The following is a 12,776-nucleotide window of genomic DNA, read 5'->3' on the forward strand; positions in this document are numbered from 1 at the left end:
ATTTTAATTCCTGCTAACGAATGACAAGATATTGTTAAATAATAGCTGCATCATGAAATAAATTTAAAACAGAAATAGATAGTTTCCTAGAATTAAAGGGAATTCGGGGTTACGGGGAGCGGGCAGGAAATTGGACATGAATTTAGATTTGAGGTTAGGATCAGATCAGCCATGATCTTTTTGAATGGCGGAGCAGGCTCGAGGGGCCGATTGGCCGACTCCTGCTCCTATGTCTTATGTTCTTATGTTCTTATCTGGCACAAACACGAAGAACTGTAAACTCACGAGTTCACTGTCCCTGTTTCTTACATCATGTTCAACAGAAACAAGGATTGTCCTCAACACGTTGCTGACAATTTTATAACAGGGACCCTCACCCAATTTCGACATCTACGATGGATAATTCAGAGTCCTGCAATGAATATGTACGATAGGAAGTTAACAAATAGCGAGCCTGCATAGCTCAGTAGATAGAGTAACAGACTTTTAAAACGGGTAGTGATCTGAGGATCCAGTGTTCTGGTTGTAAATTTTGAAACAGCTGGCAAGTTCTGTCTTCGCAGCGGAGCAGCAACTACGGGACAGACAATGCCTGCGATGTGTTGTCAAAGCTTTGGTGTTATCTTGTTTCCCAGGGATGGGCAGTAATGCGCTGCCTGAAGCGGCAATTGTAGCTTCCCGGCAGCAACGTGTGATTGGAGAGAGCGGGGCCGGACAGGCGGCCTGAATATTGTTGCTGTCGTGGCCTCACTCAATGCGGGAACTGGGGAACATCGAACATCGAAAAACTGATCTGTTTGTTGCCGCGGCTGCAATGCTGTTTATAACTGTATTTATAAACCGTGGCAGCGCTGCAGGATCCTTTAATGACCTCTCACAAATCAACTGAAAACAATCGCAATGTGCAGCTTTGAGAGGGGCTTCCTGCACAGTCGGGGCATGAAACGTGAATGAGGGCGAGACACTGTCTGTATATGTGTAGTGTTTGAATGTGTATTGAACTATACAGAGAATGGAAAATATATCGGTTCTGTGAGGTGTGGTATTTTATTCACATTTAACCACAGACCGAATTCTTGCTTTTTTTCAGACGTATTGATTTTTAGTGGGGAACTTTTTCAAAATGCTTCTGCCCGGTTTCGAACCGGGGACCTTTCGCGTGTTAGGCGAACGTGATAACCACTACACTACAGAAACTCTGTTATACATTTCGCTATCGGAAAACTTCAGAAGATAGCTGCCGACTGCAAATGCTCTCAGTGTGGAAACGGGTCCCTTTCCCGTTCAAGGGATTAACTTCAACAAAATAGTTCACTGTATTAATTTCGCAATACTCATTAAACTCTGAAAAAAGACGAATCGTTGTTCAAATCGCCATTAATCAACTAATAACTTTCTGTTTCAGGCTGACGGAAATCCTAACTTTTTTTTATTCAATCACCAGGCAGAATACAGAAAGTTCAGAGGGGAACTGAAAGGGGAAATAAGAGGGGCAAAGAGAGGGTATGAGAATAGACTGGCGGCCAACATAAAAGGTAATCCCAAAGTCTTCCACAGGCATGTAAACATTAAACGGGTCGGAAGAACCCGACGCTGATTCGGGATCATATCGGAGATCGACTCATGGAGGCAGAGGGGGTGGCCCAAAAATGTTGCTGCCCGGTTTGAAACCGGGGACTTTTCGCGTGTTCGGCGAACGTGATAACCACTACACTACAAAAACTCTACTGCGCACGGTGTTATCGGAAACCCTCAGAACACAGCTGCCGTCTGCAAATGCTCTCAGTGTGGGAGACGGGTCCCTTTCCCGTTCAGCGAATTAACTTCGACAAAATAGTTTACTGTATTAATTTCGCAATACTCATTAAACTCTGAAAAAAGACGAATAGTTGTTCAAATAGCCATTAATCAACTAATGACTTTCTGTTTCAGGCTGACGGAAATCCTAACTTTTTTTTTATTCAATCACCAGGCAGAATATGGAAAGTTCAGAGGGGAACTGAAAGGGGAAATAAGAGGGTCAAGGAGAGGGTATGAGAATAGACTGGCGGCCAACATAAAAGGCAAACCAAAAGTCTTCCACAGGCATGTAAACATTAAACGGGTAGTAAGAACCCGACTCTGATTTGGGAGCATCAAGGAGATCGACTCATGGAGGCAGAGGGGTTGGCCCATAAGACTGTGGACCAAACTCTGGAAAGTGGGTTGAGGCTCGATACCTCTTTTTCGGACAGCTCAGACACGAAGGGCCGAATAGCCTCCTTCTGTCGGGTAACTTTCTATGATTCCATGATATGATTGCCGTCTGTCTCGGAATGGTGTTAATATACAATCTACTATAAGTATACTTTAATCAAATTGGTGCCTCTGTTTCACTGTGAGAGCGAAGAGGCATTAATGTGTAGGCATTGACTGCAGCAGCTGGGTTGCCCCTTTACTTTTCCTCCTGTCCCAATCTTTCTTTAACCTCCTCTGCTGGTGTTGCAGGTTAGATCAGCCATCACCGTTCAAGGAAGCCTGAGAAGTCCATCAGGGGATAATACAAGAGACAGAGACAGGTAGAGATAGGGAAATGCATGCAATGAAAATAAACTGTATACATAGAATTATACAGTCATTATTTTTTGAGTTCGTTCATGGGATGTGGGCGTCGCTGGCGAGGCCAGCATTTATTGCCCATCCCTCATTGCCCTTGAGGTATGGTTACAGTATAGAAGGAAGTTATTCAGCCAATCGAGCCCGTGCAGGCTCATTGTAAGAGCAATCTAGTGAGTCCCATTCCCCCGCTCCTTCCCGGCAGCCCTGCATTTTTTCCCTTCAAGTACTTATCAAATTTCTTTTTGAAAGCCACGATTGGATCTGCTTCCACCATCCTTTCAGGCTGCGCGTTCCAGATTACAACTACTCGTTGGTAAAGAAGTGTTTCCCCATGTCGCCTTTGGGTCTTTTGACAATCACCTTAAATCTGTGTCCTCTGCTTCTCGACCCTTCCGCCAATGGGAACAGTTTCTATTTATTTACTTTATCTCAACTTTACATTATTTTGAACACTTCTATCAAATCTCCTCTCAATGTTCTCTGCTCCAAGGAGAACAACCCCAGCACGGGGTAAATGCGGTCAATTCGCTTCAATTCATTTATTTGAGCATTAAACAGCTCTTTGAACATTACTGTGACATTATGGTAGCGTGCCCTCGCGGTCTCAGGTGTTCCATCAAATTTCTACGGAGGCGTGGGTTTGAATCCCACTGCTGTTAGAATTTCTGCCAATGTTCATTTTGGCCTGTTCGCAGAAAACCCGATTGTCGTGCGATGGAGCAGAGGATGTGAAAGAAACTGAAAGTGAAAGTTCAGATATTATTTTCATCGCAATGACTGGACACTTTTCCACAGGTAAGGGCCTCTCACCTTAAGATTCTTTCCAGCAGAGTGGGACAGGTGATCAAAGTGACTGGGCTCCAGCGGCGCAACCAGTCAGTGCGCGGTCCTTATATGACAGTCCAGGGCCGGGAAATGGCGAGGTTGTTAGTCGAGGCCCACCGAAACCAACCAATCCTTTTCCTTGTGAAAATTTCGGCCGGAGTTGAAGGTACAATTGGTGCGTTCCAAAATGCATCTCCTTCTTTGCATCGCCGTGTGGTTCCTCCGGCGTATGCTGTTGCAATAGCAGATGAGAACATTTCGGACTGAGATGAGGAGAAATTTCTTCACTCAGAGGGTGGTGAACCTATGGAATTCTCTACCACTGAAGACTGTGGAGGCCAAGTCAATCAATATATGTAAGAAGGAGCTGGATAGATTTCTCGTCACAAAAGGCATCAAGGGGTATGGGGAGAGAGCGGGAATATGGTATTGAGGTCCAGGATCAGCCATGTACGTATTGAATGGCGGGGCAGGCTCGAACGGCCGAATTTCCGACTCCTGCTCCAATTTTCTAAGTTTCTATTTACAATTGGTGTGTTTCGCAATGCATCTAGTTATTTGTTCAGCCATGTGGTTTCTCCAGCCGACTCTGTCGCAATCGCAGATGAGATGTTCAGTCTTCTTCGTTTACAGAGGGAGGCTTCGGAATTGGAGCTACAAACTATGATTTTGATCCATCTACAAATTATGGGATTTAGCTTGAGCTTTAAACCAGCGCGTTAGACCACTCAGCCACGATACTTTCCATCTTGCGTTCTTCACGTGCTACTTTTACAGGAATAGAATTACTGCAAGCAAGAATTCTACCCCTCAAGCACCAATGCTCGCACCGCAGCAGGATGAATGTGTCCAGTTAGAAACCTGTCTGAAGGAACATCCCGTCTGAAAGAGCTGGAAGTCCAGCAGAATGACTTTCGCGGTGAGCAGATGACGAGCCTCCTTCTTAAGAGTGTTTCGCCAATCCAGCTCAGAGTGGATTAAGCATTATAAATTCGGGTGGGACTGGAGCCACTTGTATAAGAGCAAGTGGATGGGGGCTGTTTCCCTTCCTTGACAGATATTAATGATCCTGTTCCGGTTTCGCTGCTAAATTTCACTTCCCAGCTGCGAAATCAACGAACTAAAATTTAACGGTGGTGCGATGCGAACACACAATTTCTGAGCGAAAAGTCCGATGTGCTACCCATTGCGCGACTAAACCGGTTATGAATTATATGATTTCACATTACCCATATGCTGCTTATGAACTTTTGATGCGGTCGAGCAAGTGGTTCGAAAGCTCAATGGGGTTTCAAATGAACTCCTGAAAAAGTTTGTCAATGCATCGTGCTCTCTCTCCCTCTTTCTCTTCCTTTTGCTCTCTCTCGCTTTCTCTCTTGAGCTCTCACTCTCCCCGTTTATCGAAAGAGGGGTCGAATGCAAAGAGGTGGAAGTTATGTTTCAGCTGCACAGAGCTCTGGTGAGACGCCATCTGGCGGACTGCATTCAGTTCTGGGCACCCCACCTCAAGAAGTATGTATTAACCCGGAGGCTCGAGGGGCTGAATGGCCTATTCCTGTTCCTATTTTGCAATGAATGAAACAATAATTCAAGAATCGAGACGCTAATGTATCAGGATGAGTGAGTGAAGAATGTTTTCTGTTTGAAGTACTGATTTCATTCATTGAATGCTCCCAGTGTCCCAGCTCAGTGCAGTCCAGTCCAAACACCTGCTCGCACAAAGTGGCATTTTCTTTGTGAACACGAAAGACGTGTTCAGGCCATGACAGTACCGAGTGCGGGTAGGCCTGCGCGTGAAATGGAAAATTGAGGTGAAATACTCCCACAAGCAGCGGATGTCTCTGTTTCCATTTCCAAAATGCACAAATCGATGCAGCTCCTGGGAAAGCTACGAGGCGAGGCAGGGCTGCAGTGGATCATTTGAAGCAACTGGAACGCAAAAGATTCCGCCCGTTTCACGTGGCATCTCCTGTTTCTGACTATTTTTCCCCTCCCGCTTCCTCTACTCCTCCAGCTGCCAGGTGAATTAGATGCTTGATGAAAACACAGGGGAATTCATGAATCCCATCCTGACCTGGACAGCAGGGAGAGAGGGAAAGAACAGTGCTGGCCATTGAGAAGGGATGGATTTTGCACATGCCGGGAAAATAGACACAAAGATCTCATCTCCCTGCTTCTTTGGTATGTGGGATATCTTTATGCTCAGGTGATGATATCACTGCCCCCCGGCCCATGATCTCCACTCGCACTCTCCTTCCAATCTCGCACACCTTTGCTTAGGTTTGAAATCGTGTAAGTTTTCACACTGCGATTCAATTTGAAGAAAGCGATGCTGTGATAACATGTGGCTATTGAGGAGTGCAAGAAGGCTAATGATAACAGTGACAGTTCTGACACTATGAGCGACAGTTAAAGGTGAACAACATTTAAAGTCTCATGCAGCAGGTCTGGGTCCAAATCTTTCACGTGGCATCTCCTTCTGCTCCTGTCACTCATTTACCTCCACGGAGAGTTCATTTGGAATTCCTGTGCTGCTGCATTGCGCATTTTCCAGTTCTGCTTCGAACAATCGGGACTTTAAAGGCACCTCTGTGACCTGCACTTTCTTTAAATGAGTTTAGTTCGCTTTGCATTCGACTGTGAAATCGCTTTCGGATTTCATCTCAATGAACCAGACTGTGACCGCATTGTATCTGTCAGCGTGTAAGTGGCGAGGTTGGGGTCAGCAGGGGTCGGTTTCAACTTTTGAAATCTCACCAATTACAAGAAAAAAGAGACATTGAATCAAACTGTCCCTGTCAGTGATGAATTGAATGAATATCGCTCCAAGCAGATCTGGACAATGCGCAGTGCAGCCGCACAGGAGTTCCAAATCCACCCTCTCGCCACTCGGCAATCGCATTATCTGAAATTTACTCTGACCCAGTGTCACCGCGCTGAAATCGAATGTTTGTCAGCCACATTTTTTCTTAACATCATAGTTACTGGTTTAATGGTGAAAACTGCCGTCCGCTGCACTGTAAGTACAAGAGACAACTTTGTAGACACCGTGTAGTGCCACAAACCTGCTCGTTGGACCTGCTCGTTTCATCTCCTCTCATTTTCACCACACCTGAATATTACTGGAGCAGAGAATGGAGAATCACAGCTCGAAAAATCAATCCTCTCTGCCACGATGCGACTAAGACTTCCAACATACAAATGTTTAATGGCAAGGTGAGTTTAATGTTCAGAAATAATAGAGCACAGATTTTCACTCATGCAAGCTTCACACCCTTTATTTTGGAAAAGTAAACTGATAGTGGAGAGATGTTGTATTGATCGCGGCAACCTGAATTTTTAGCTGGTTGAATCAATGGCTCAAAAACAAACGTGTCGTGTCTCTGTGGCGCAATCGGTAAGGGCGTTCGGCTGTTAACTGAAAGGTTGGTGGTTCGAGCCCACCCAGGGACGGGAGGGAAAATTTTACCTTAAGTTTCATGGTCTCGCATTTCCTGTTTTCAAATATATGTTTCGTCTGCAAAAAAATGCACGGTTTCAATGGCCAGCTGAGCACGGCCAATCTTCCACCATTTCGCCTTCACGGAAATCAGAATTCTTCTTGACAGACAAGGTCGAAAGATTTCAGGAGAGCCGCTTCACTCTGACATGGATGTTTCTGCAGTGAGCGACACCAGACTGTTTCCACAATAAATGTCAGTCCTTTTATTTTGGAAACGCAAAATTGTTTTCGCATTCCGAAGGGTTTCAGTTCATTTGTGAACTCCACCACTGACACTGCTGAAGGTTGTAGGCTCAGGGAGTGGGACCTCCAGGAGTGGACTGTAAGAAAGCTGGGTTTCGGCATCCTGACAAATATATGCCGAGGAACCAGAGGAAACCTTACGAAGGAACCGTCTGGGGTTTTATCTGTTAGTTTAGGTCTCAGGGTGAATGATTCCTGACTCCCCGAACTGTCTCACATTTAACTCAGGTCAGATCAGGATGAATTCAGTTTACAGGAGGATAGTGTCAAATATCACCCACAATCGATGGAGACAAAAGCAGCCATTGGAGAAGCTACGAGACCATTGGAAAAGAAGATGGTGCAGAATTGTGGGAATAAAAGCAAACGCCTTTTCAGCTGCGTCAGGAGTCAGAAGACCATTAAAGATAGTTTAGGTCCACTGAAAAGCAGTTCAGGACAGATTCCCAGGCTATGGCAGAGCTGTTAAATGATTATTTCTCATCAGCCTACACTCCTGTGGATGATGCTCAGATTCCAGCTGTGGGATGTGCTGTCGACAATAACATCATAAATATGAAAATAGAAAGGGATGTCATCTTGGATAAATTACGAAATCTCAAAATAGATTGTGCTCCAGGTCCAGATGATATTCACCCACGGGTGTTTAAAGAGATTAGACGGGTGCTCTGTGAGCCCCTTTTCTGTATCTTTAACAGTTCAGTAGAGTCAGCGATTGTCTCCTGAGTTTGGAAAATAGCTTACGTCGTTCCCATTTTCATTAAAGGGGACAAATCAGAGCCAGGGAATGACAGGCCCATCGGTGTGACATCGATCAGAGGGAATATGCTTGATGGGATCCTAAGAGATGCTGTTTATGACCACGGGGAAAGAAAAGGGGCCATTAGAGATACTCAACGCGGCTTCCGGAAAACAAGGTCGTGTCTTAAAAACTTGCTTCAGTTTTTTGAAGAAGTTGCTGGGTTAGTGGATGAGAGTAATCCGCTTCACGTTGTCTTTCTCAGGCTTGTCAAACTCATTTTGGATGATGAGCCTGATCCGATATCATGGCACTTGGCCTGGGCCACATTCAGCAAAAGTTATTAAACTAGAAATAGATGAAGATGAACCATATTGTTACTTACTTACGTTTAGATTTTATTTACTGCTACTGCTGCTCCCGATACCTGGCACCTCTTAGCTTGAACCATTGCATCAACATTTGGAGTAAATGACTGGGCTGTGTGATGTCTTGGATAAAAACATGAGGCCACTTGTCATTACAGAACTTTGGAAGTGATTTCCACAGTTTCACAACTCCCTGTGTAAAGAGGTTTCTCTTGATCACTGCACGAAAGCAGAAAGTCGGGGTTAAGGTTCGCGACTCAGACTGGTAAAAGGTGGAAAGTGGAGTTCCACAAGGATCGGTGCTGGGACCCCTGTTCACAATTTATATAAACGATTTGGACTCGGGAATCGGATGCACAATTTCAAAATTTACGGATGACACCAGTTTGGGGCGGGGTAAAGCTGATACTGATGAAGACTACAAGAATATAGAAGAAGGCATTAATAAACTTGCAGAATGGGGGTGTAATTGGCAAATTAATTTGAATAAAGATGAGGATGAAGTGGAGCATTTTGGTAGCAAGAACAAGGAGGCCTCATAATGCTTGGACAATAATAGTCTATATGGGGTAGAGGAGTAGAGGGATCTAGGGACACAGATACACAAATCACTAAAATTAGTGATGCAGGTTAAAAATGCCATAAAAAAGCAAACCAAGCACTGGGGTTCATTTCTAGAGGGATAGAATTGGAAAGCTATGTTAAACTTGTATGGAACATTGATTAGACTACACTTGGAATACTGTGAACAGTTCTGGTCTCCATATTATATGAAGGATATAGAGATACTGGAGAAGGTGCAAAAAGGATGTCACCATATAAGTGGTCGCTGGATTTGGAGTCTCTATGTAACTGATCACTCTTTTTGGTGTCCGAATGTAAGTGGTCCCTGGACTTGGCGTCTCAGTGCAAGTGTTCCCTGGATTTGGTGTCTCTGTGTAAGTGGTCTCTATATTTGGTATCCCTGTGTCCGTGTCCTTGGATTTGGTGTCTCAGTATCAGTGTTTCCTGGATTTGGTGTCCAAGTGTAAGTAGTCCCTGGATTTGGTGTCTCAGCGTAAGTTGTTCCCGGATTTGGTGTCCAGTGTAAGTAGCCCTCGATTTGGTGTCACAGTGTTCGTTGTCCCTTGTGAATTGAGGCATCGCTCGTGGAATTTTTCTCCTCTTTCCATTTTTGAAAAAATTGTTGCCAGCTTATTAAAGCCATTAACTGGCTCTCAGGTCGGGCACAGAAAAAATGAGAACTCGTCAGTTTCCCTGAGAATGACAGGTCTGAATTCGAGTTAGAGAACATTTAGCAATTAAACCAGACTGGGCGGGTCGGGCCTGAGTTACGACTTACAAACAGAAAAGTAGCGGCCAGTTTACTTCGCACCATGGGGAAGGTCTGAGCACTCGGGTTTCTGTATAATTTATTTATTTATTATGTTTGTTGCCTCCCTGGCACCAACCTCGATGGGATGACAATAATTAATTTTCTGTTCACCAATTCCAGCGTTCAATGGCGGGGCATTTCCCCACAATCCCCCGCGCCTCAGAATGTTCCCTATCAATGACGACAGGAGAACAGTGCGCGGTGCCAGGACCGTGCCGTGCTTTGAGCATGCGCAGTGCGAGTTTTGGCGAAGGACTGAGGAGGAACAGGCGAGTCGGAGGCCGGGAGAAGACGGGAGAGGAATTGGACCTGTGGGTAGGCGGAGAAGGTTCACAAGCACCTGATGGCATCTTGAGGCCACAAATACGAGTTCACAGGCCCAGTGTTTGCACCTCGGTGACAGGCCCGACCAGCAGCCGTCCGAAAAGCAGTGTGACTGGCCACCATCTTGCGAGCGGAAGTCATGGTAGAATCTTGGCGCATGCGCGGCCATCTTGGCTCAGGAACAAAGAGTGGGCGGGGCTACAGGGTCCCAATGACCAGGAACAAAGAGTGGGCGGGGCTTCGGGATCTCAGTGACCGGTAACAATGCGTGGGCGGGGCTTCAGGGTCCCAATGACCAGGAGAGAAAATCATTGCCTCATTTATTTTATTCTCACTCTGCCCACAATGGGTGTAGAACTGAACCCAATCAGAGGAGATGGAGGGACAAAACTGGGAGTGGAGGGAAGAAATATTGGAGATGGTGGGATGGGTTTGGATTTCAGCACAGGGAGGAGGGAGAGTGTGTGGGACGGGGATTGACGGCTTTGGCAGAAAAGAGAGGATAGAAAGTTTCATAGAAACTAGAATTGTCTGTTCCAAATTTCGATCCTTTATTTAGAGTGATGACTTTTGTAAACTTTTACAGGGTATTAGAAGGGGAGGATTTGCAGACGGGAAATTCAAACCAAAGATCACGTCAAGATCTGACAGAGTCACTCGATTCATCAGGACCTGAATATCATCGACCTTTGAATGTGGAAGGAGAAATGTTTGTCTTTTCTGTCTGTGGGAGAAGATTTCAAACATCAGTGTGACTGGAAAAACACCGAGACACACATACCCGAGTGAGAGTGTTCCAGTGCACTGAGTGTGGAAAGAGCTTTTACCAGTTACACAGCCTTAAAAAACACCGCACCATTTACAGCGGGGAGAAACCATACACGTGTCCTGTGTGTGGACGAGGCTTCAACTGATCATCCAACCTGGAGAGACACAAGGACACCCGCACCACGGAGATACCGTGGAAATGTTGGGACTGTGGGAAGGGATTCAATTACCCATCAGAGCTGGAAACTCATCGACGCAGTCACACTGGGCAGAGGCCGTTCACCTGCTCCACACAAAACAGGAAAAGCACAGTTTCCGGTCTGGGGTGCGTTTCCTGATCTCACCCGACGTGGTACTGAGCCCCACAGAGCAGGAAACGCCAGGCTCAGTCCCAGGCCTGTGCTGAGTTTTCTATTGTCAGGCTCGTGGTTTCGAGCACAACTTCGGGTGGTTTGTGTGATAATTTTTAGGCTGATTTCACAAGCGATCCTCAGTTCCAAATTCCCCCGGCAGAGAGTTCAAGGAGTATGTGATATAAATTAGATTCAAGGGCAGTATCAGAAATGTCCTCTTTGATTCTGGACCTTGATCTCTCTCCAACCGCTCACTGCTACAGATTGAACTTTATTTCAATTCACCTGCAGCTCGGGATCAGTGCGGATCAGAGTGCCTTCGGGCCCACCTCTCCCTTCAGAGCCCATCAGTGCCGGGAAAAGAATGGAGAATTTTACAAACATGACATGTTCTGTAACTTTTCATGAAAACGAAAGTGTTTTTCACTCCGTGTCCAACACTGTGAGGTCTCCCCTGGTGTGTCCAGTTTCTGTGCTTATAAACACTTCGGTGTATTTCGTTCCGTGTCCATAACTGTGAAGTCTCCACTGGTGTATTAGCATTTTGTGTTTATAAAGAGTGTAAATTTTTGACCGGCGGTTTGTGTGTAGGGGGTTTGAGGGTGAGCTCTGATTCCCGCTCCCTGATGGATTGAATGGAGGAAAGAATGAATGAGAGAGAGGCGCGATGTGGGAGACGGGATGATGGAAGAATGTGTCCATGAACCTGGTTCAAAGTGGCCCAAACACAAGATAACATTAAGATATCATCAGCAGAACATTAACATAACCTGAGCTCCAGGATCTGGTCGGGTCCCATTCCCCCGAAGTAAGGAATGAGCGGGAGAGGCAATTGCACCAGATTTATGTTTTTTTTTCCAAAGCAACGCCACACAGTCCAACTTGGGATGGAGCCGAAATAGCTTAGTTGAGAATGCGAAAATTTGAAAGTCCCTGCTTTAATTCCGAATTTCAGCAAAATTTGGTTGTTTGGCTCTCGTTCTTTGGATCGAATCTCGCATTAACTTACAATGAAATTTTAACCGGCGCTGGAGGCTTCGGGAAGGATGAGAGAGGCATCAAGATTGAGAAATATTGATACAATCTTTATTTAGCTTTATTTCTTTCGGCATTTTTCTCTGTTTTTTGCCTCTCTCAGTGCCGGGTGAACATTTTATTTGAAACATTTGATTCCTAAACTGATGCCTTTTCCACATCTCGGGCGGCCAGACACGCTTTTTCTGTTTGTTACTCCTTGTGACCATTAAAGGGAACAAGCCCCGAGTTAAAGGTATATCAGCAAACCGACAGAGAGATAACACAGCGGGAATAAAACTCTTTGCCTCACATTGTTAGATACTGAGTGACACAGATTGTAATGTATGCAAGTAAACATACCCGGATACTGAGTGACACAGGTTGTAATGTGTTTCAGTAAACATACCCGGATACTGAGTGACACAGGTTGTCATGTGTGTAAGTAAACATACCCAGATACTGAGTGACACAGATTGTAATGTGTGTCAGTAAACATACCCGGATACTGAGTGACACAGATTGTAATGTTTGTCAGTAAACATACCCGGAATAAGGGTGCCGGAAATGGAAAGAAATAGAGAGATGGAAAAAGAGAGAAAAGAGACAGATAGAAAGAGATGGAGACACGGAAAGGTGAGTGAGAAAAGAAGGATAAATGAAGAAT

General features: G+C 45.3%; 2 non-coding genes across 2 annotated transcripts; one reads left to right on the forward strand and one right to left on the reverse strand.

The window, feature by feature from the left end:
- Positions 1 to 1,124: 1,124 nt before the first annotated feature.
- On the reverse strand, positions 1,125 to 1,197 carry trnav-aac (transfer RNA valine (anticodon AAC)). Its single transcript has one exon. It is a non-coding gene; the product is annotated as a tRNA-Val (tRNA).
- Positions 1,198 to 6,802: 5,605 nt separating this feature from the next.
- On the forward strand, positions 6,803 to 6,876 carry trnan-guu (transfer RNA asparagine (anticodon GUU)). The gene has a single exon. It is a non-coding gene; the product is annotated as a tRNA-Asn (tRNA).
- The last annotated feature ends 5,900 nt before the right edge of the window (positions 6,877 to 12,776 follow it).

The sequence above is a fragment of the Heptranchias perlo genome, unplaced genomic scaffold (genome assembly GCF_035084215.1).
Source record: "Heptranchias perlo isolate sHepPer1 unplaced genomic scaffold, sHepPer1.hap1 HAP1_SCAFFOLD_73, whole genome shotgun sequence".
NCBI lineage: Eukaryota > Metazoa > Chordata > Chondrichthyes > Hexanchiformes > Hexanchidae > Heptranchias > Heptranchias perlo.